Raw genomic sequence first — 21,236 nt, forward strand, 5'->3', positions numbered from 1 at the left:
TTGTGTGTGCTATGCTGTTTGCCTTTTCCCATCTTTTCTCTCCCTGTTTCACTATCACCCTTTCATCATCTCTTCTCTCTCATATCATCATCAGCCCTCCTTTCTCCTATTTTTCCACAGGGTTGACAGTTTTGCATGAGCTGTCATCATTTCTTTCAATTCAGAACAACTCTCCTACTTTCTTTAACAGTCACACCCACCTGTCTTTTATTGGTTGGATTTCCTCACCTCACCTTGCCTTCTTCCTGCCTCTTCTAACTCTGCTTTACCAAATCATCTTCATGTCCCTGCACATGTGGCCATGCTATCATAATGTCTTTTTCTTGATCTTCTCTGTAATTGGTGCTACTTTGGTTTCTGCTCTGATGCCATCATTTCTTTGCCTGCCCCATAGTGTGCATCCTACCACCCATCTCAGACATTTCATTTCTAGTTAGATTAGTAGGAAATCTACCCGATTAACATGCGGATCAGTCTTGGATGTCATCTTGTGACTGCCTGTCTTGATGAACCATCTGTTGGCTACTGTTAAGTCATTTGCCAGGAAGAAGTCTAGAAAGGCCTCTTCATGGTGATCTGGATGAGCTCATGAAGACCGCCCTAACGTCACACTGGAGTCTGACTGACATGAATGTGACACTGAATCTGTTGACATCCCTCACTGTCTTCAGAAGATTCTCTCACCACAAATCCAAAACCATTTTTAGTTTTGCCTCCATCTGAAAAGTAGACTTTAGATCCTAGCCCAAGAGACTTTGCTGTACTGCTCTTCCATTCCTCCTGGTTACACAGCCTATTGAGTCTTCTTGCTATCTTGTCATCCACTTCTAAGCTGCATCTCATCAGTGAAAATATATTTGGTGTAGCAATCCTTAGTTTATTTTTGGCACGTTGCCTGGTTTATATCTGAATTTCACTAAACAGAGCTATCAAAGGTAATCCAGTCTGGAAAGCTAGACATTTGCCAGCAAGTGTCCAAAGTTTGGAATAATGGACCCTGGCTGGCCAGTGGCTTACTGAGGTCTGGGAATTTTCCCTTATCCCCAATGTAGTGCGATCTCCGCAACAGGCATACTTACTCGAAAGTGCTTCTTCGGTGAAAAGCACTTTCGCGCAAGTATGCCCGGCCGAATCTGTTTTGGTGATATTGCCGTTCGGGGATCCGTACGGATCCCATATATATATATATATATATATATATATATATATATATATATATATATATATATATATATATGTATATATATATATCTATATACACACACACATTGTCTATACTGTCATAGAATTAAATTATTCTATTTATTTAAGTTATGCAATCTGACCTGAAGTATTACTTGCACAAGTACAGGAACTGTGAATTATGCTATGCTGCTATCCTATCTTAAAAATGGTGGTGGGTAAGTTATCTGTGTGTGTATTTATATCTGTACTGTTTAGAATTTCTTCCATTATATGCTTCCTTCACCTCATGTGAAAACTGTTTTTCAGTGCACACGAGCCTGAAGCAACAAATTTCTGTCCAGTGATATATTGCATTTGTTGATCTGAATGACAATAAAGTTTACTTTGACTACTTTGACTTTGATGAGCATGTTACAGATTGTTGAAAACCAGAATATTCAAATTCATATTGAAGAAAAAATAACAAAGTTCACACCATTAAAAAAAAAGCTAAGCCATCTTTTTGTAGCTTCTCCCACTGCACCCATCAAACCCACTGTTACTTAAATTTTCCATCTATGAGATCATACAACAATGACAAATTCCCACTATCAGCTGTAGCATGACCTCCCACAAAGTAATTTTCAATAATATGACTATTCAATAATAAATGTTAGCATAAAACATGTTCCATATTCTAAATGTTCTACAAAGTTAAAGTAACCCATATCTATATATATATATATATATATATATATATATATATATATATATATATATATATATATATATATGTGTGTGTGTGTGTGTGTATGTGTGTGTGTGTGTTTGTAGCATGCACGCATGTATGAAATGGGGTACTTATCCTCACTACAGATGATTTTACAGATGATATAGTATACAGATAATACAGATACTTATAAGTTTGATGTTTTTTGAAGCCAGATTAGCAGACACGGATGCCTTACTAAGCAATTGCATATCATATTTAACTTTCTCAATCCTATGGGGTGATGATATAATGAAAATAAAAAGATCTAAATTCTGCAGAGCTGTGTCAGCCTTTAGATCAAATAACTAGATAGGGGAAGTGTAGGATTTCATCAGATGGTCTATCAATGCAATGATACAAACCAAGAGCAGAGGACTGCATCAGGCAATGTTATACAACTCTTATCTAAGAGGAAGGTTTACAGCAGTTAAATGTAGCTTAATAAGTCCTATGCAGATGTTCATCGTGTTTCACTGTTGCAGTCATTACACTTGGGTTATCCTGCTGGCAGGCTACCCACAGTCGGCCTGAATTCCAAAGTCCTGGTCCAGCGTCAGTTGCTGTCGCCTCTTCCCTGATGTCAGTGCGCCAGGGGTATAAAAGATGCAGCCGACACCATTTTCTTCAGTCTTTCTTGCCACGCGGTGCCCGAAGCAAAAGCAGTTCACAAGTGCCGGTCGGCCGACTTCTGAGATTTTCGAAATTGAATTTCAGATCCGAAGTCTTCTATAAAGTAAAGTACCCCGTTGGGGAAACTTTTTTCTTGCTCCAGATCGATGTCAGAAAAAGTTAACAATTGTATTTCTTGTGGGAAGCAAATACCTCATAAGGATTTTCATTCTTACTGTATTCCTTGCCTACGCCCTGACCACGATGTTGTTAGTTGTCGGTTTTGTGCTAGATTTAACCAACGCACTATTAAACGTCGGTACGATTTTGCTTTTCATTATTTTGGCCGAAGGTTTAACTATATAATGCTGTCAGAACAGCCGACGACCGGAGTTCATAAAAAGTGCAAGGAAAAAGGGCAGGCATCCTAGGTCCAAAACCGATGACGAAGCCTCTTCTAGGCCAGTCGCCGGTTCTCAGTGAGGTGCTTTCGCAGCCCCTAACACCCGCTACCTCAGAGCCACAGGCCGCCTCTGACTCCCACATGGAGACAACTAGGCCTATGGATACTCAAGGTACTGGGCCTTCGGAAACTAATCCCTCAGATGGGTCCGGAGCTGCTGAGCAGGCATCGGCTTTTGAGGGTGTTTTCAGACCTACACAGCTTTATATCAAGCCAACTTCAGCATCCAAGACAAAGACTAAGACAGTTTTAAAGACAAGGAAACAAGTACAGCATTCTCCAGGACAGACTTCCATGCCTAAGAAACAGATGCTCTAAATGGCTGAAGACCTACTTACTTTGATCAGAGGTTCCCATCCCCCTCCTGATAAGAAGCCTAGGCAGGACACTGAATATGATTCCTCTGATCAGGTTTCCATTTCCTCTGACTCCTCTTCAGAACAGGGATACTCTATTCCTCCCTATGAGGATTCTGATGCTGAAGAATCTATCCCTTCAGCTTCTCCTCCTGAGGATTACTCCTTTGGGGAAACCCTACATACCATGAGGGAACATTTCCACTGGGAGAGCCAAGATTACTCAGATTCTAAGAAAAGGCTCCGAGACTTTCTTTTACTACCTCAGCACAGACCTCTTGCTATTCCACCTGTTCTAGACATTGTAGATGATGTATTTTCAGAGTCCGGCCTGTCTCCAGACTCTTTACCTCCTGCACCTGTTAAGCCAGACAGGTACTACAGAGTTCCAGATTCTCATAAATTTCTATATAAAAACCCTGCTGCTGACCCATAAACTATTTCTCAGGGTCCCAAAGGGGTTAAGGCTGCTACTGCAAAAAACCCTGTCCCCTCAGATAGAGATTCTAGGGCACTGGACAGATGGGGGAAAAAAGTTTACACTTCTGCTACCTTGGCTGTAAGGGCTTTAAATTGTCAGTTTCATATGCTTAAATATCAGCAATACGTAATGTCTCTGCTAAAACAAACAATTTTGACAAATTCTGATTGTTCTGAGAACAAGGAAATGCAGGATTTATTGCATGCAGCTGAACAAGTGGGAAAACATACTTTGCAATGTGGTTATGATTCACTGGAGGCCTCTTACAGGGCCGCTGTAACAGGTTCTGTCATTAGAAGGCATGATTGGTTAAAGGAACAGACGCTGCTTGATCATGTTAAAGCAAAATTATTGGATGCTCCATTACAGCATGATACTTTGTTTAGTGTTAAGGCAGAAGAGGTGTTGAAGAAAATGGAGGATAAAGCTAAATCTATGCAGACAGTAAAGGATTTCTTACAGGTATAGCCACCCAGATTTAGCAGGAACTTGCCTTCTAAGAATTGGTCCTTTCCTGTGTCAGACAGGCCACAAAGAGGCAGATATAGATGCCCTAGAGGTAGACAACCGCCCCAGGGCTCATACAGGTCCAAACAATGGGGTGCTTCTACCTCCAAAAGCGGCGAAGACAAATAACAGCAATATAGGAAACAATCCCAATGACTTCCCTCTGCCAATGCCAAGCATTTATCTTTTGGCAGCACCCTTAGGGGGAAAGCTAGCACTTTTTTCACAAAATTGGCACATGATCACCCAGGACAAATGGGTCTTAAATATAGTCTTTCAGGGATACAGGTTCCACTTTCACACCCTTCCAAAGGCAAAAGGTATGCCAGACCTGCCACACAATCAATGGGCAGAGGCACAAAAACAAGTTTCATCTCTCATGGACATGAGGGCTATTCAGCCAGTGCCACAACAAGAGCAGGGACAAGGATTTTACTCAAGACTTTTCTTAGTACCAAGAAAGGACAAAGCATGGAGACCAATTCTGGACCTGTCTAGTCTAAATACTTTTCTGGACGTTACGAAATTCAAAATATTGACTCTGCAACAGCTTCTGCCCATGCTGGGCAAGAAGGCTTGGCTCGTAACTTTGGACCTCAAAGAGGCATACCTGCATGTCCCAATCAGACAATCTTGCAGAAGATACCTCAGAGTCATAGCTGGCTCAATGCACTACCAATTCTCCGCACTGCACTTTGGCTTATCTACTGCACCCAGGGTCTTCACAAAATGCCTGGCACCAGTAATTGCATTTTGCAGACAAAGAGGAATTCAAATATATCCCTACTTGGACAACTGCCGTATTCAAGCAGAGACCAAAGACATTCTACTAAAGCATGTGGCATTTGTAAAAAGATTACTAATTTGCCTAAGGTACACAGTAAATGAAAAGAAATCAAAACTAGTACCCTCTCAAGAGATAATATTCCTGGGTGCAAGCTTAAATACAATTGCCCAGATGGCTTATCTCATGCCAGACAAACAAAGGCAACTGACTTCTTACTTCAAAAGCATGACAACAAAGACCCAGTTATCTGCAAGAAAAATTCTGCAGGCTCTGGGCTACATGGCCTCCTGCAATCTGCTAATTCCATATGCAAGACTGCATATGAGGAAACTACAATGGTATCTAAAAAGAGTTTGGACTCAAAATTGCCACAGCCTGGAATCATTAATTTCACTCATTCCCTGCCTGCAACAGGAGTTTCGATGGTGGGCACAGGCCTGTCACCACAACAAGGGACAGCCATTCACTTTACTCACAGCCAGGCAAACACTAACAACTGATGCATCAGATTATGCCTGGGGGGCCCACATGGCAGGAAAATGTATTCGGGGCACATGGCCCCCAAGCCAAAAGCATCTTTACATCAATCAAAAAGAGATGCTAGCTGTACAAAATGCCCTGACAGCCTTCAGGAACCTACTTCTTCCAGGACAGCTGCTGATAAAGACGGACAACACCACAGTTATGTGGTACATAAACAAGCAGGGGGGCACACATTCCTAACCCCTCTGCAGAAAAGCCATGATTTTATGGAACACAGCATTGACTTACCAAGTACACCTGCAAGCACAATTCCTGCCAGGAAAAACAAATGCTCTGGCAGACAAACTAAGCAGAAACCTCATGGATCCTCACAAGTGGAAACTAGATCCACAAATCTTCAGCATTATAGCAAGGAAATGGGGATGTCCAGACATAGATCTTTTTGCCTCCCCTCACAACTGCCAACTTCAGAGATTCTGCACAAGGACTTATCACAAACAAGCATGGAAAGTGGATGCTTTGTCATTCAGCTGGAACAACCTTACAGTATATGCCTTTCCTCCACTGCCTCTCCTCCCCAAGGTGCTCCTAAAGGTCAGACAAGAGAAGCCACAAATGATACTGATTGCCCCGGATTGGCCACCCCAACACTGGTACCCAATCCTAAGGAGCTTGTCTCAAGGCCCAGCCTGGACATTGCCTCAAATTCCTCATTTACTGACCCAACAAAACAATTAGATCCTGCACAGCCAACTCAGAACCCTAAATCTAGCTGTATGGCGGATAGTGTAACCATTCAAAATACACCTCTCTCTAAAGCGGTTATGGATGTTATTTTGGAGGTTAGGAGGCCCAGCACCAGAAAATCTTTTGCAGAAAAATGGAAGAGATTCTGTGCTTGGAACCAGGCACAAGGAATTGACATGATTGTTCCAAATACTCCTCAGATTTTACAATATCTAACTGAGATGCTGGGCAAAGGCCTATCCTTCTCATCAGTTAAGATCCATGCCTCTGCCCTTTCAGCTCATTACAATACAGACCCACCTATTTTTTTCACATCCATTGTTTAGGCAGTTCCTCAGGGGGGCCAAAAACATAAGACCTCCAAGGAGAGCACCAGTACCTGCATGGGACCTCAATTTTGTCTTGGAAAAACTCGCACTGCCTCCTTTTGAGCCAGCCAATACAGCTGAGATAAAATTCTTATCATGGAAAACAGCTCTGCTCCTAGCAATAACTTCAGCAAGAAGAGTCTCAGAGTTACAGGCACTAATGACTGTGGAACCTTTTATTATCTTCCACCCGGACAGGATTTCTCTAAGGACAAACCCAACTTTTATGCCTAAGGTAGTGTCCAGTGTGGCTCTTAATAAACCATTCATTTGCCTACCTTTTACCTAAACCCACAGAATAAAGGGGAGAGACTTCTGCATTCTTTGGACATACACAGACAGCTACGCTTCTACTTGGACAAATCTAAAGCTTTCAGAAAAACTGAGCAACTTTTAGTGGCATATGCTGCAGGATCACAAGGAAAGACTATCTCAAAGCAGACTATTTAAAAATGGATAGGACACTGCATTAGTTTCTGCTACTAACAAGATGGCAAATCAGTGCCTAAGGGCATTAGACCACTTTCTACCAATGCAGCAGGCACCTCAGCAGCCTTCCTCAGAGGAGTACCAACCAAGCATATTTTGGATGCTGCAACATGGACTTCAGTGCACACTTTTAATAAGCAGTACCACTTACCGCTTTACTCTAAAACCAGAGCAGGCTTTGCCACTGCAGTTCTGCCAGGCCTTATAGCCACTCCTAATTCTATTTAGACCCAGCCACCCATCCTCAGCTTTGGGATTCAACCCAAGTGTAATGACTGCAACAGTGAAACATGATGAACATAGTACAGCTGTGTACCTACCATAAATGTAGATGTTTGAGTGTATTCACTGTTGCAGTCCAGGTTACCCACCCACCATCCCCCTTTTCTTTGCTGGGACTTATCTGTACTTCTCTATCTTATACAACCTATGTGGTGTATTTGCTTGTAGATGAAGGTATTGTTTATTTTAGTGCATGCTTTTATAAGCAATGTTTTTTAGCCTACCCTTTTGGGGCACCTGACATCTGGGGCAAGAAAAACTGAAGAAAATGATGTCAGCTGCATCTTTTATACCCCTGGTGCACTGACATCAGGGAAGAGGTGACAGCAACCGAGCTGGACCAGGACTTTGGAATTCAGGCCGACTGCGGGTAGCCTGCCAGCAGGATAACCCAAGTGTAATGACTGCAACAGTGAATACACTCAAACATCTACATTTATGGTAGGTACACAACTGTACTTTACTGATCTTTATGAACTGAGGTTAAAGCAAAATGCTGTTGCCTTTTCTAGGACTTGCACTAACTGGACAAACTTTAAAAAGAAGCACTGTTGGATCATTTATAGCTAAAGATGAAAGCTATACTTAATATCTGTTCATGATCTCCATGGCAGTTTATCAGTTAGTTAATGTAGATGCAAGAAAACCATTCCAACATTCATTTCACTGCAGATGAGGACTGGATGCAAGGGAAACCTGCAATTGCTGCAAAATGATCCATCTGTTCAGGGAAGCAATCTAGACATCAGACGTAATCCTGTAGATAACCTTGTCAAAATATACTGTTAGGTTCCCATTTGGTGTATTTTCTGAAGTCACACTGAATAACTTTAGCAGAAGTCAATAATAACTAGTCAGATCAGTTACCAGAAGTAGAAAGAATCCCTCCCCCAAATATGTCATTTTACAGTTTCAGTGGTTCAGTGTGTGAGATCGATGAAGGCAGTCTGATCTAGCTATCCATGCACTGCAGGAAACTTGGGCAGAGTAACAGGTTTAGCAGATGGAGGCAAACCTTTGTATAATGTAATATTTGTAGAAATATAGTAAGTCATACCTAATGACTACACTAAGTCCTTCCAGTATAACATTGCATATTTACATGAGGTCATTTACTGACGGGATATGAATAAAAGAAAAACAAAATTGGAGCCCAGTTAGATGACAGTAAAAGAGGCAAGCAAATTTCCACTAATAGTATAAATACCACCTCTAGTCTCCCCTGAAAAGAGGCTATTAGCCTTGTGCAACTAAACTGGTAAACAAAGGATAAATAAAACAAATACAGTAAGCTATACTGTTTTGGTGAGGTCCTTGCTGAAAAAAAAAATCTACTATTATAAGTTCAGGGGTATTGCTGAGTGTAGATTGGTTGAGCACGCCTACACTGGAAAGTTTGTCATGTTATAGGCAAGCTTTTGATTTAGTCCTTGTTGAAATATAAATTAGTGATTTAGCAAATCTAGGGCAATAATTAACATTTGTGCACCCCCACTTTGGTTTTGGTTCAGTTATTTTGGTGTTTCACTAAAACAATAGAGAACAATGAGATGCAATGTTTTCTTTCTCAGGCAAACAGATAAATATGAAACATTTACAGAGAACCTTTCCAGCAAAATCTAACATGTCTCGAAATATAAAGTGTTTTATACTTAAATCATGAATTTAGTTATAATTGCTAATGACAATATCCTCAGGACCAGAGTTTATAAATACTCTTTTTTTGGTTGGGTGTCAGAATGTAACTTTGATGATGTGAGGTAGTGCCAGCTGTGCCAGGGAGAGTAGGGCAGTGCATATGTAACATATGCCAGCACAGCTAGCTGGATTAATTACATGTCATTTGAATATCAATCTGATTTGTATAGATGCTTGTGTTAAAAATGTATTTGTAAAGTTGCTTGTGTTAAAAATCTATCAACAGTAGGTCCTGCTGGACAGAAAAGAAATATCCATGTATATCAGACTGTATTGCTTAACTGATGAAATGTATATATTTTAACAGAGCTGGAAAGGAATGGGTTTAGCTCAGCCCAACTAACATTATTGACTTCTTCGAATCAGTCTCCAGAGCCATGGATGAGGGTAAGGCAGTCCAGACAGCCTATCTGGACCTCGCCAAGGCCTTTGACACCATCCCCCACTCTGGAATCATAGATAAACTTACTAAGCTGGGCATTAATCCCTACATCACTTGATGGGTTGCCAACTGGCTTACTGACAGAACCCACACTGTAAAAGTAGCTGACTCCAAATCCAGCTCCAGACAAGTGACAAGTGGAGTACCTCAGGGTTCAGTCCTGGGACCTCTCTTGTTTGGCATCTACTTCTCTGAAGTACAGGCCAACACTAAAGGACTCTGGCTAACAAAGTTTGCAGATGACAGCAAACTTGGAGCCATTATTTAATCCCCAGATGATGTGGATACTCTACAAAAGGGCCTTACAGAAACAGATGCTTGTTGCCAGAGCCATGTGCTCAAGCTCAATGCCAAGAAATGTACAGTGATCCCCTTTGGGAAAAAACATGTACCCATGAATTATCACATAGGTGGCAGTACACTAAACACTGAAAGTGTGATAAGAGACTTAGGGACACAGGTGGACAGTGGTCTCACCTTCAATAACCACATCACCACAACAGTCAAGAAATCCTTCTATGTGGCACACCTCATCACTAAGGGCTTTTCATCCAGAAAAAAGGAGGTCATTGTCCCACTGTACTCATCCCTCATTAGACCCATTATAGAATACAATGTCCCATTTGGTATGAACCTCTCAAGACATCTGCAACAACTGGAAAGGCCGCAGAAATACCTCACTAAAAGAATCACAGGCCTAAAGCAGATGCCCTATGCTGACAGCCTTAAAAAACTCCAGCTATACTCTGTTGCATATTGTCTACTCTGAGGTGATCTCTGCTTAACATACAAGGCCATGTCAAACCCAGAGCTGTTGGACATGCTACACTTAAAGAAATCCCAATCCCTCAGACCCACACGCTCCAGGGATCTAAATCTTGTCATCACAATAAACCAAACATGCTGGAGGGCTAGGTTCCTGACCCAGAGTCTCCCCAGACTCTGGAATAGACTGCCCATACATGTCAAGCAGAGCGTCTCTTTGGCCCTCTTCAAAAGGAACCTTGATGATTGGATGGGAGAAAGGAAATTCACCCCGGGGATCATGTCAGTTGCCCTGCTAGACAGGGGTCCAGGGAAGTAAATAGTGTGGGAAGAAATAGCCAGGGAATTGTTATGGCTAGGCTTGTATAGGCTCTAGGGCTGATAACCTAGTACCAACCTATGAACCTATTAAGAAAAATAGCCTGAAATTAAATGACTTGGTTTAGGCCATAAAGTTTTTATTTCACAGGTCTGAATGATGCCAGAGAGACAATGTCTGTGAAAAGCCTGGATTGTGATCCTGCTCTATCATCCTTAGTGATGAACTAATTGCTAGCCTGGGGTTGACAGATAATGGCTTGTTAGTTTCTGCAGGAAGGTTAGAAGTGTTGTAATTGTTTTACAGTTTCCAGGTTTAGCTATAAACCTTAGCTCAAGTTCTATGTGTGTATTATGACACATCAGTGCCAGATATGAGGGGGCAGTGTGGGAACCACAGAGTCAGGTGACCAGAACTGATGTAATTCTGTAGCCAGCACTGAAATTGTGTTTGAATACTAGTGAGAGATATGAGGTGTGCATTCCCTTTTTAGACCTGACAAGACACTCATCCACGTTCATCTTGCCGTGCTTTAGTAAGTAACTAGGAACGGTAATTTTTCAGTAAGAAAAATCTAGTGAGATTAGCTAAATGTTGTTTTTTTTCAGTATCTGTCTGAGTCTTTCCATCAGTGTTTTTTTATATTTCCTGTGATTGAAGCTCTAGTGTTTATTGTAAATAGATATTCAGTATTTTCATGTTTTTTTATTATTATTTATTATTAAATATATCTAAACATTTCATTGTGATTGGTCTTTTATAAAATATTTAACCTTTGAGAGTACTTGCATTTATTTAGTGGAACTATGGCTCCACATTCCTGAAAGTGTTGCTGCTTGGATAAACACTACCATTTGTATAAGTATTAATTTTAATAAGTGTAATTGGGTGCCCTGGTAAAGTAGTTGGTTTTGGGTGTTCTGGTGGCAGCAGATCTACTTTATAGTCTGTGTGGAGGTGGCAGAGCAGGTAAGCTGTGCCAGCCTTTCCCCATGTGTGTAGGTGTGTGTGTGTGTGTGTGTGTGTGTGTGTGTGTGTGTGTGTGTGTGTGTGTGTGTGTGAAAGCTAATTTGAACAGGGACACTGACAGCACTGATTTCATAGAGAGGGTGGTGGAGGACTTGGCTTGGAATACCCGGCTAAGGACTCAGGTCTATAATGGTTAGTGGGGAGTCTTATTTGGGGCCTGGAGCGAAAGACCAGCCCCTGACTAGAGTGTGTATTACCTGTGTGTTTTTATGGGAAATTGTGCTTGGTGCAGAGAGCTGTATCTGAAAATATGTGTGTCTATTTTTCTCACAGTGAGAGTTCCCCACGGGTGCCAGTGGTGAGGATTGAGGATCGTCGATCACTGGCCCAGAGGAAGGATGTCACAGTCATATAGATGGTTTATGACCTAACCCCTTTAAGTAAATTAGAATTCACATGGAGGAAAAATGTCAGAACTAATTACACTTCATTGTGGTTAGAGTGCAAACTTCATGTCCACACAGACACATGTACATAGATATTCACACATATTTAGCCTCAGGAATAAGATTTTGACATTTAGCTTCCTCTCACTCCTCTCACTCATTTTCCTGTTTCTGATTCTGGGAGCATGCATGACGTCAAGACATCATAATGACAATACCCTGCATGATCCCCAGTACTGTACTCATGTGCTGTTCATAACTATACATCCTATAGTGTGACAACCAGCATCCCAGTAGAGCAGAGATAGCAGGTTTACTTCTCACAGTGTTTTTTGGTCAGGATCAGTGACTAGAAATTAAGCATGGGGTCCCAGCTATTGGACAGGGTGGCAAGAGTTGTCAAGATGTCCAGTTTGGCGTGTCTCTTATCATGCATCAGAAAGTACTAGCCAGGGAAGTAGCCAACAGACAGCCATAGGTGCTCAAGCAGTCACATTTTATAAACAGATTCACAATAAAAGGTTTTCATGTTTTGTGAGCCTCCTTTCTTACACTCCTTCATAAAAGTATGATTTACACAATTTGCTTTACTGTATACCTGTTTGTCCAGGTACTATATGTGAATCTTTTTTCTCATTGTTTTGTAAGCAGACAACTGTTGTACCCATAGTTATTTTTATTCTTTTATATTTATTTATGTACTGATGTAGTGTGTGCATTACGTATTTTTAAATATTTATTTATTCTTTTTATTTGGCTTACACACAATGAAATATGAGTCACCTTGCTAGCAAAAGAAGGATGTTTTATTACATACCTGTCTATTCAGGTACTAAATGTGATTTTTTTTTTCTGTTTGCTAAGCTAATAAATATTGTTACTTTGGTCTTTTGCATGTTTTAATTAGGTGTAGATATACTAAAAAAAATCACTTTTCTAGGCAAAATTGATAAACTCCTATTATTTTTCTTGTACAATAAAAGAGGAAACATTTCTGAGAGATCATAATATTGTCTAATATTCTACCATATCTAAAAACAAGTCGTTGGCATAAAAACCCTAGCAGCTGTTCATAGGTAGGTACTAGGCTATTGGCCCTAGGGCCTATACAAGCCTAGCCAAAAAGGTACCCTGGCTTTCACCACCCAAGAAAATTATTTTCCTCTGCCCCTGTCAAGCAGAGCCACAGAAGTGATCCCCAGGGTGAATTTCCTATTACCCATCCAATCATCAAGATTCTTCCTTGAAGAGTGCTAATGAGGAGCTCTGTTTGACATAGATAGGTAGTCTGTTCCAGAGTATAGGAAGTCTCTGGGACAGGAATCTATCCCTCCAGCATGTTATGTTTATTGTGGTGACAAGGTTTAGGTCCCTAGAGCATGTAGCTCAGAGGGATTGGGATTTCTTTAAGTGGAGAATGTCCAACAGCTCTGGGTTTGACATAGCTTTGTATGTTAGGCAAAGATTGCCTCTGAGTAGTTGTTGAAATACACACACTTTTTTATGAAAGAAAGAAACATTAGGGAATTGCTCAACCTGGACACAAAATAAATGATAAAAGCTACTCCTGTAAAAATAAAATAATACATAACTGATACTTCAGAACGAGTGACGTATCAACGTGTTTTACAGTAGTAAAGAGGTAGTACAGGATTGCTCACGATAACTGCTGTAACTCTCCTGCATCGTTGTGGATTTGTGTTGCTGGCCTAATCAGGATGAGGTGAGCATCTGAGTTTTAACCTGTGGATAATTTGGCATTATACCATGACCCCCCATTAATATTCCAAAACGTGCATGCTGATTGGCCAGCGTGCACGTTGTAAATCGACTTATACTAATGGAAAAAGGTCCGGTCGCCCGGACTTTTTCCATTAGTATAAGTCTTTTTTAAAACACTGTCTCGCTATGTTAAAGGAGTTTAACATAGCGACACAGGTTTAAAAAAAGCAACGGAGATCTCTGTTGCTTTTTTTAAAGCTGTCTCGCTATGTTAAACTCATTTAACATAGCGACACAGTGTGTAAAAAGCAACGGAGATCTTGCTTTCTCCGTTGCTTTTTTTATGTTAAATGGGTTTAACATAGCGAAACAGTAAAAAGCAATGGAGATCTTGCTTTCTCTGTTGCTTTTTTCAAAACTGTCTTGCTATGTTAAATCGGTTTAATATAGCGAGACAGCTTTAAAATAAGCAGCAGAGATTCCCCGTTGCTTTTTTAAAAACTGTCTCGCTATGTTAAACCCATTTAACATAGCGAAACAGTGAAAAGCAACAGAGATCTTGCTTTCTCCATTGCTTTTGCCCACAGCTCTGATGTACTGCGTAGGCATACGCATGCGCAGTACATCAGAACTGCCGCGGATACCACACAGCTGCGGAAGGGCAGCAAGGAGGCATTATACAATGCCATTATTTAAGAAAAGCAATTATTTTTCTTCTTAAATAATGTCATTGTATAATAGCAATAACCCACTTCTAGGTGTGGGTAATGCTGGATTTACCCATGGTTGGCTTTGTTTGGTCCCTCGGGCGAACCATGCCAACCGTGGGTAAATCCAGCATTACCCACACCCAGGTGTGGGTTATTGCTATATTAGATCATGATTTCCATCAATAGACTCCAGCATTGGCTCAGAAGGTTAAGTATTCCATTTTTTATTACTTTGTGGACTACTTTGCTTCTCATTTAAAGACCCTGGTAGACGTTGATTGTTTAAATATCTTTTGATCTGCTGATGACTTACAATCATTTGTGTATATCTTTCATTTTTATTATTGTTGTTTTATGATTTTTGAGTAATATCTCAGTGTTATTCTTACTGCATTATTAATGTTGTTTTATTTATACTGATAGTAGTTCTTAGATGATTTATATTTACCAGCTTATCTCATTCATATTTATTTATACTATTTTATATGTTTTTATCTATATCAGAGTGTTGCAGTTATCAACTATATAGCAGCTGGCAAAGTGGTTTAAAGAGCTATCCATGAGCTGTTTCCTGTGGGCCTGGGTTTTATTCCCTCAGCCCCCATTGCTTGACTGTGAGCAGATAACACAACAGGGTCTGCTTTTCAAAAATATCCACGGAGATCAGTGCTCTACCCTGATCAATAAATATAAGTAGTGCTAATTTATTTACTTAATAAATACTTAGATTTGTGATATTTATTATTTAGTGGTGTTTATCACTATTATACAACACTGGACATCATATCTTACTGGAGGGACCCCCTCCTGGTGTTCCACACTTTCTGTCCTCCTATGCTTGATCCTGATTTGTTTTACTTTGTTGCAGATATTATATTTTGGGGCAGCTTAATTATGGGTGCTGAAGATGGACTGGTGGTGGGGGCTTTTGCTTGTTTTTGATTTGCTGGTCACTGGGGAGACCAGTTACCACTTTGGATTTAAAAGTCACACATGGCAAACTTCTGCTTTCTATGATGTACTCATGGAGCTGATATATCTCATTGGCCAGATATCTGGGATCTGGGTACTACAGGCCTTTATATGGGCATTTTATTTGAATACAATGTTTATCTGGAAACAAGTCTAGTATCATCACTGACATCTTGTAAGATACTGACTTTGCTTTCATTACAGAAACCTGGTTGGATAAAAATTTCAGCCCTCTCTTGGCAGTTGCAGTGCCCCCAGATTTTCCATGATGTGACACATTTCAATTGGTAAGTCTGGGAGGGTTGGCATCTTGTCACTTTCCTCTGCACCTAACCAAAAGAACTTTGGAGTTTCTAACCCCTTTCAGTATATGATAGGTACGGAAGCAATCTGTGGGCTTCTCCTCATTTATCACCCACCTGGTATTGTGAGGACATTCTTATGGGAGTTCATGGTCTTACTCATTGAATCTGTTCTACTGTCCTCAAGTCAGTTAGCTTTGGGTTGCTTCAATATCTCGGTCGGTGATGAGTCTGTGACCCCAGCTGAAGAAGCCCTTTTTACCGCAAAATGTTTTGGCATTGCTCAAATGACTGCCTGTACTACCCATCAGCTTGGACTTTTTTAGCAATTTAAGTATTCATCTGTCTTCATAGTGAACCCCTTCTCTTGGTCGGATCATCATCTTGGTTAAATTTTCATTTTTTTTTTATTCTGGTTACCCCTTGACTCTGAGTTGGTAGAATGCAGGAATATGCATGTTGTAACTGTAGTTTAATTTGCTGTTATCCAACACCAGTTAGCACCTAGTGCAGGTGGTCTAGATGAGGTTCATGCTCTTTATAATATAGTTTTACACCCATCTCAGGATCGATTTCCCCACTCTGTTCATGCCTTGTTAACTGTAAAATATATGAATGATATCTTGAAAAGGATATTCCATGCGATGAGGAGAGAGGATGAATGCTGCCTTAGCATAACGGGAGGCACACTGGCTGCTTCTATCGGATGTTTAGGCTCGATGAACATTATTTTGTTTATGAAGCAGAGATACCTTGTAAAAAGGTTTGGGTCCTGTCTAGAAATATCTCCATTGCATTGACCTGACTAGTCAAACTCTTTCTGGTAATTGACATTCTGAATAAAGCAGCCTATCTTTTCATTTGCGCAGTTCTTTCTACTGAAAGATGAAAATTATCTGGTTGGTTCTTTGCAGCTAAGCTGAAATCAATATGGGCAGAGTTGCCCTCCATAATAAAATTAAGGGGCATTATTGGTACTTGCATGGAGCTTCTGGGTTAAACATGGTATGAATTCTAGCTGAATGTATATTCTGAACTGGTCTTTGATTTCAGATATGCAGAGTAATATTTGTGGCTCAGATCCATGCCCAGTTTGACTGAGCATTGCCTGTCTAGATGTGCTTGAGCAATTGATTTACCAAGTCTATTTTTGGTACACTTGTTTGTTTGTGTCTTTTGGCTTTTCCCGGTTAGGGGTTGCCACAGCGGAACTCCGGTCCGCTAATGACTGGTAGTGGATTTTTATGTACCGGGTTCTGCAATATACCTTTTTCCTCTAAATGAGGCCTTGGTTTACTCTTGAATAAGCATAATTTGGATCCTGATTATTTGGACCGTTACTAACCCATCTCTATCCTTGCTTTTGTGGACAAAAGGTTGTTTATTCACATTTTAATTCTATTCTTGCAAAGTGCCACCTTCACAATCCATTCCAATCTGGCATTTGCCATATCTATAGTGGTGAGGAAGATCATACTCAAGTGTGCAATGATCTGTTAATGGTGAGGGATCAACATTACTATTCTGATATGGGCCTCCTTGATCTCTCTTTGTATTTAATAAGGTTGTTCAGAAAATTATTTTGGATTATTTGCAAACTGTGGAGCCACTGATACTATCCTGAAATACTTTGGCACCTACCTCTCAGGAAATACTCAATGGACAGTGTCATTATCTTCTTATCCTGCCACATTTGGTGATCCTATTATAAAATAAAACTCCCAAACTGATAAAACAACCAGTGAAAAAAATGTACTAAGAAAAAAACACTGGTTGTAACAAGGCTAAAAACAAAAGCATTCAATGGAGTAAGCGCTTTCACGGATATGCAGCTTGTCTGAAGAACCAGTGTTTCCGTGAAAGGACTTACTCCATTAAATGCTTTTGTTTTTAGCCTTGTTACAACCAGTGTTATTGTTTTTCTTAGCACATTTGGTGATCCACAGGGCTCAGTTTTCTTCTGGCTCATTAGTAGCAAACTTTGCAGCAAACTCTTTACAAAGTTATGTTTGCCTTTTTAAAATATTATTTTTGCTTAACATTTTTTAAATACTATAAGAAGCTCTGGTTATAAGGGCTTCTTCCTCTAGCTTACATACCTAAAAAGAATAATAAAATAGCAATGTGTAATGAATGCCCTTTGGCCAAGGAAGTAGGTCCTTTGTGGATCAGATCATTCACCTGGTTATCAAACTTTATCTAAATTCAGTAAAATACACAACTTTCAAGGATGGGATGCAGTTAACTTTTTGGTGAATATCCGCAGTGACATTTACATGCTGTCACAGAAGGTACTTTTTACCTCATTGCATTGTGTAAAAGCAATGAACTGCACAAGGTAGACAAATCAAGCAGTGACATGGGAGGAGGTAATTTAGTGTGGGTCTTTCAGCTTTTCCCGGTTAGGGGTCACAAATATATTTGTTACTGAGGCTAGGCTACAGGGATTTGTCTGGACTGAATGGAGTTTGTGTAAGAGGTTTGCTCCATTTAGAAAGAGGTTAAGTGGTCTAATCATTGCTTGACACAAACTTACAATTTTGAAAATACAGCGTTGTAAACTGAAAAAAACTATCAAAAATGCTAGGAGTGCAGATTTAAACTGGTCTAATGATAGGTTTCTAACAGCTTGCTTTTAATCAAAGAAGCAGTCTCCCTACCATGATTATGTTGTAGGCAGCTCTCTAACCACAATCCAAGTTATTAAAAGGGAGCTGATGAGCAAAGGGAGTGGTTGTTGAATAAAGCTGATCTTCAAAACACTGATTTAATTTTAGACTTTGCCTGCAAGACTTATTGTACTTCCAAGTGTACTTACTGCGTGCCTTTTCTGACAGAGTAAGCCTATTATCTGTACAGCAGATGTGAATCTGAATATATATTTTATAGACATTTGTAAGGTTGCACTAATATAAAAATAACACTAGTACTGCCACAGACCAGATATAAACCATACAAAGTTGGACAGTCAAGTAGCTTTGAAGACCCCAATATTGTAAAACAGGAATTAAAATCCCATTTATTTCTTAACTCTATTTCCCCATGCCTGTAATTTGCATGTTGATGTGGAATGGCCATTTCCAATCAGAATGCCCTAAAGAGCAGCTATACAGGACTTACGCTCTGCAGCTTCATGTTTCTGTATCATTTTTGCTTTTATGTCACAGGTCCCTTTCACAGATGTGGCCAACCTGCTTGTTTTAGTTACAGGAAAGAAAGAAAGAAAGAAAAAGAAAGAAGGAAAGACTGCAGTTTAAATTAGCCACACTTGTCTAATATCACAGATAAGCAATGAATTCCTTGTAGTGGCAGTTGGTCTATCACACTGATTTTGCTGAATATGATGAATATGAGCCATTAACAGCTGAGAGAAAGTGCAGAAATGTACCTACAGTATGTCATTTAATATTATCACAGAGGGTGTGAACCAGTAACACATTCTTGGTTTACTGGGTGGTTCTGTACAAGTGTTTATTCCTAAACCACAACCTGACTAACCTGCATTTCTAACACATAAATTCCACACGACTGTAATTAGCCTGTGGATGAAAACCATTCATTTTAGGTGGAGGCTGAAATTCATCAAGCGTCTATGAAGTCTTGTTATGGCTTTTTGACAGGTACCTTTCTTAAAAAGGTACATAAATATGCATTCTCAGCCTTAGCTGTAGTGGTGATCAATGAATATTGAAAACTAGAGTTGAAACTTCATGTTTGAAGGAATGTGAAAATTTAAAGTGTCAAAAGTAATAAAATATTAAATAGATTACAACATTTTTAAAGAACAAAAATACTGTGAAAAGTATTCTGTCAGTACTGCAACATGTCAGACAGACGTTTTTGTTATGTGAGCCTTGCTAAAGAGCTCATTAAGAACTGAAATGCTAGCATTTGTTCTTCTTCTCGCTATCTGCTTAGTGACACAGTAATGGTGTTTAGGAAGATCTCTGACTGTGCAAACTACATGCAGCTGTGTTTCAACCTACAGGATATGTTTAGCCCCATTGTCTGGCTACAGAGATTCTATTGACAGTTCGCTACAAAAACACTGATGAAACTGCATGTAAAATCTGCCAGCTCAAGGTTTTGTGTCAGTAGGTTAAAAATGAAACACTCTGAAGAAAACATCAAGATACTTGACCCTGTACTGAAACAGAGCTCTGAAAATAGTAAATCCAAGTTTGATTGACCAGATGGTAAGATAATATTCCCTCACCCTAAGGATTAATAGCCTTGAAGTGGCAATCAACAGTGACAGTGGCACCTTGAAGTTTTTTACTGAAATGTTATAATATATGAACAGCATGCCATTGGTCCAACTATGGGCTCCCCCTAGGGTTACCACCTGTCCCACTTTGCGAGGGACAGTCACTCTTTGGGCAGTTGTGTCCTGACAAAAAATATTAAAAATGGCAAATGTCCCGAGATTGTAGGACATAATTATGTCCCATATTTTATGTAATAATTGCATAAAACAGTTATTCTGTATCTAAAATACCTAAATGTTAGAAAAAACAAAATAAGCAACTAAAATGCTACAAGAATAAGCTTTTATTTAGGCAAAAAAGTTAAGTTCTATCCTTTGTACTGACCGTGGGTATGTGTCGGCCTGTAAATTCTGATGTGTGTCCCGAAAATGTCCCATTTTGGCCATTTGAAAAGGTGGCAACCCTAGCTCCCCCAAATCATTTATCCTACAAAATGGTAAGTTGTATTAAGATGAGACAAAATAAAAATAACAAATACTAGAGAAAAACTAGATGAAGAACTGTCTTTGGCATTCTTTAGTCTATTTTATTATTTTTGGTGTCATTATCCCTGTGGTTCACTTAATGCTGTCTTGAAATTATTCATCTATCCTGGGGTAATTTTAGAGCATTACTTAACAATTCTGGAAAGTCTGGCTACAACTGTATATGACTGGGAAGGTATATAGCCTTATCTTGCCTTAGGACTTTAATTGTTCTTCAGTGTGTTGCCTAGTAGGCATAACAGGGAGTAGGCCTGCTGCTTTACCTGGGACCTTACCAAATGAGTGTACCATGCTTTTGTAAGATGGTGCAGACAATAAGCAGGCATGTGGCCATCCCTCTTCTTGCCTTAATTTAGGATCTTACTTAATGATTCGACCATACTTGGCCATGAAGGAGTATCATTGAGCATACATGCAGCTACACCTTAACTTAGGAGCTAGCATGCATTGCCAAGAGGGTGTATCATTCAACAAGCATGCAGCCTTGCCTTACTTTAAGAACATACTTAATGATTCCAACTTTAACAAGAGTCAATGGCATTGTATAGGTATGCAGCAACACAGCCTGAAATTTGTTAAAAGTATTTCCTAATGAAAATATAGAATTCAAGTCATGTACAAATAGCTTAG

The sequence above is a fragment of the Protopterus annectens genome, chromosome 10.part0 (genome assembly GCF_019279795.1).
Source record: "Protopterus annectens isolate FY-2018-M chromosome 10.part0, PAN1.0, whole genome shotgun sequence".
NCBI classification, from domain to species: Eukaryota; Metazoa; Chordata; order Ceratodontiformes; family Protopteridae; genus Protopterus; species Protopterus annectens.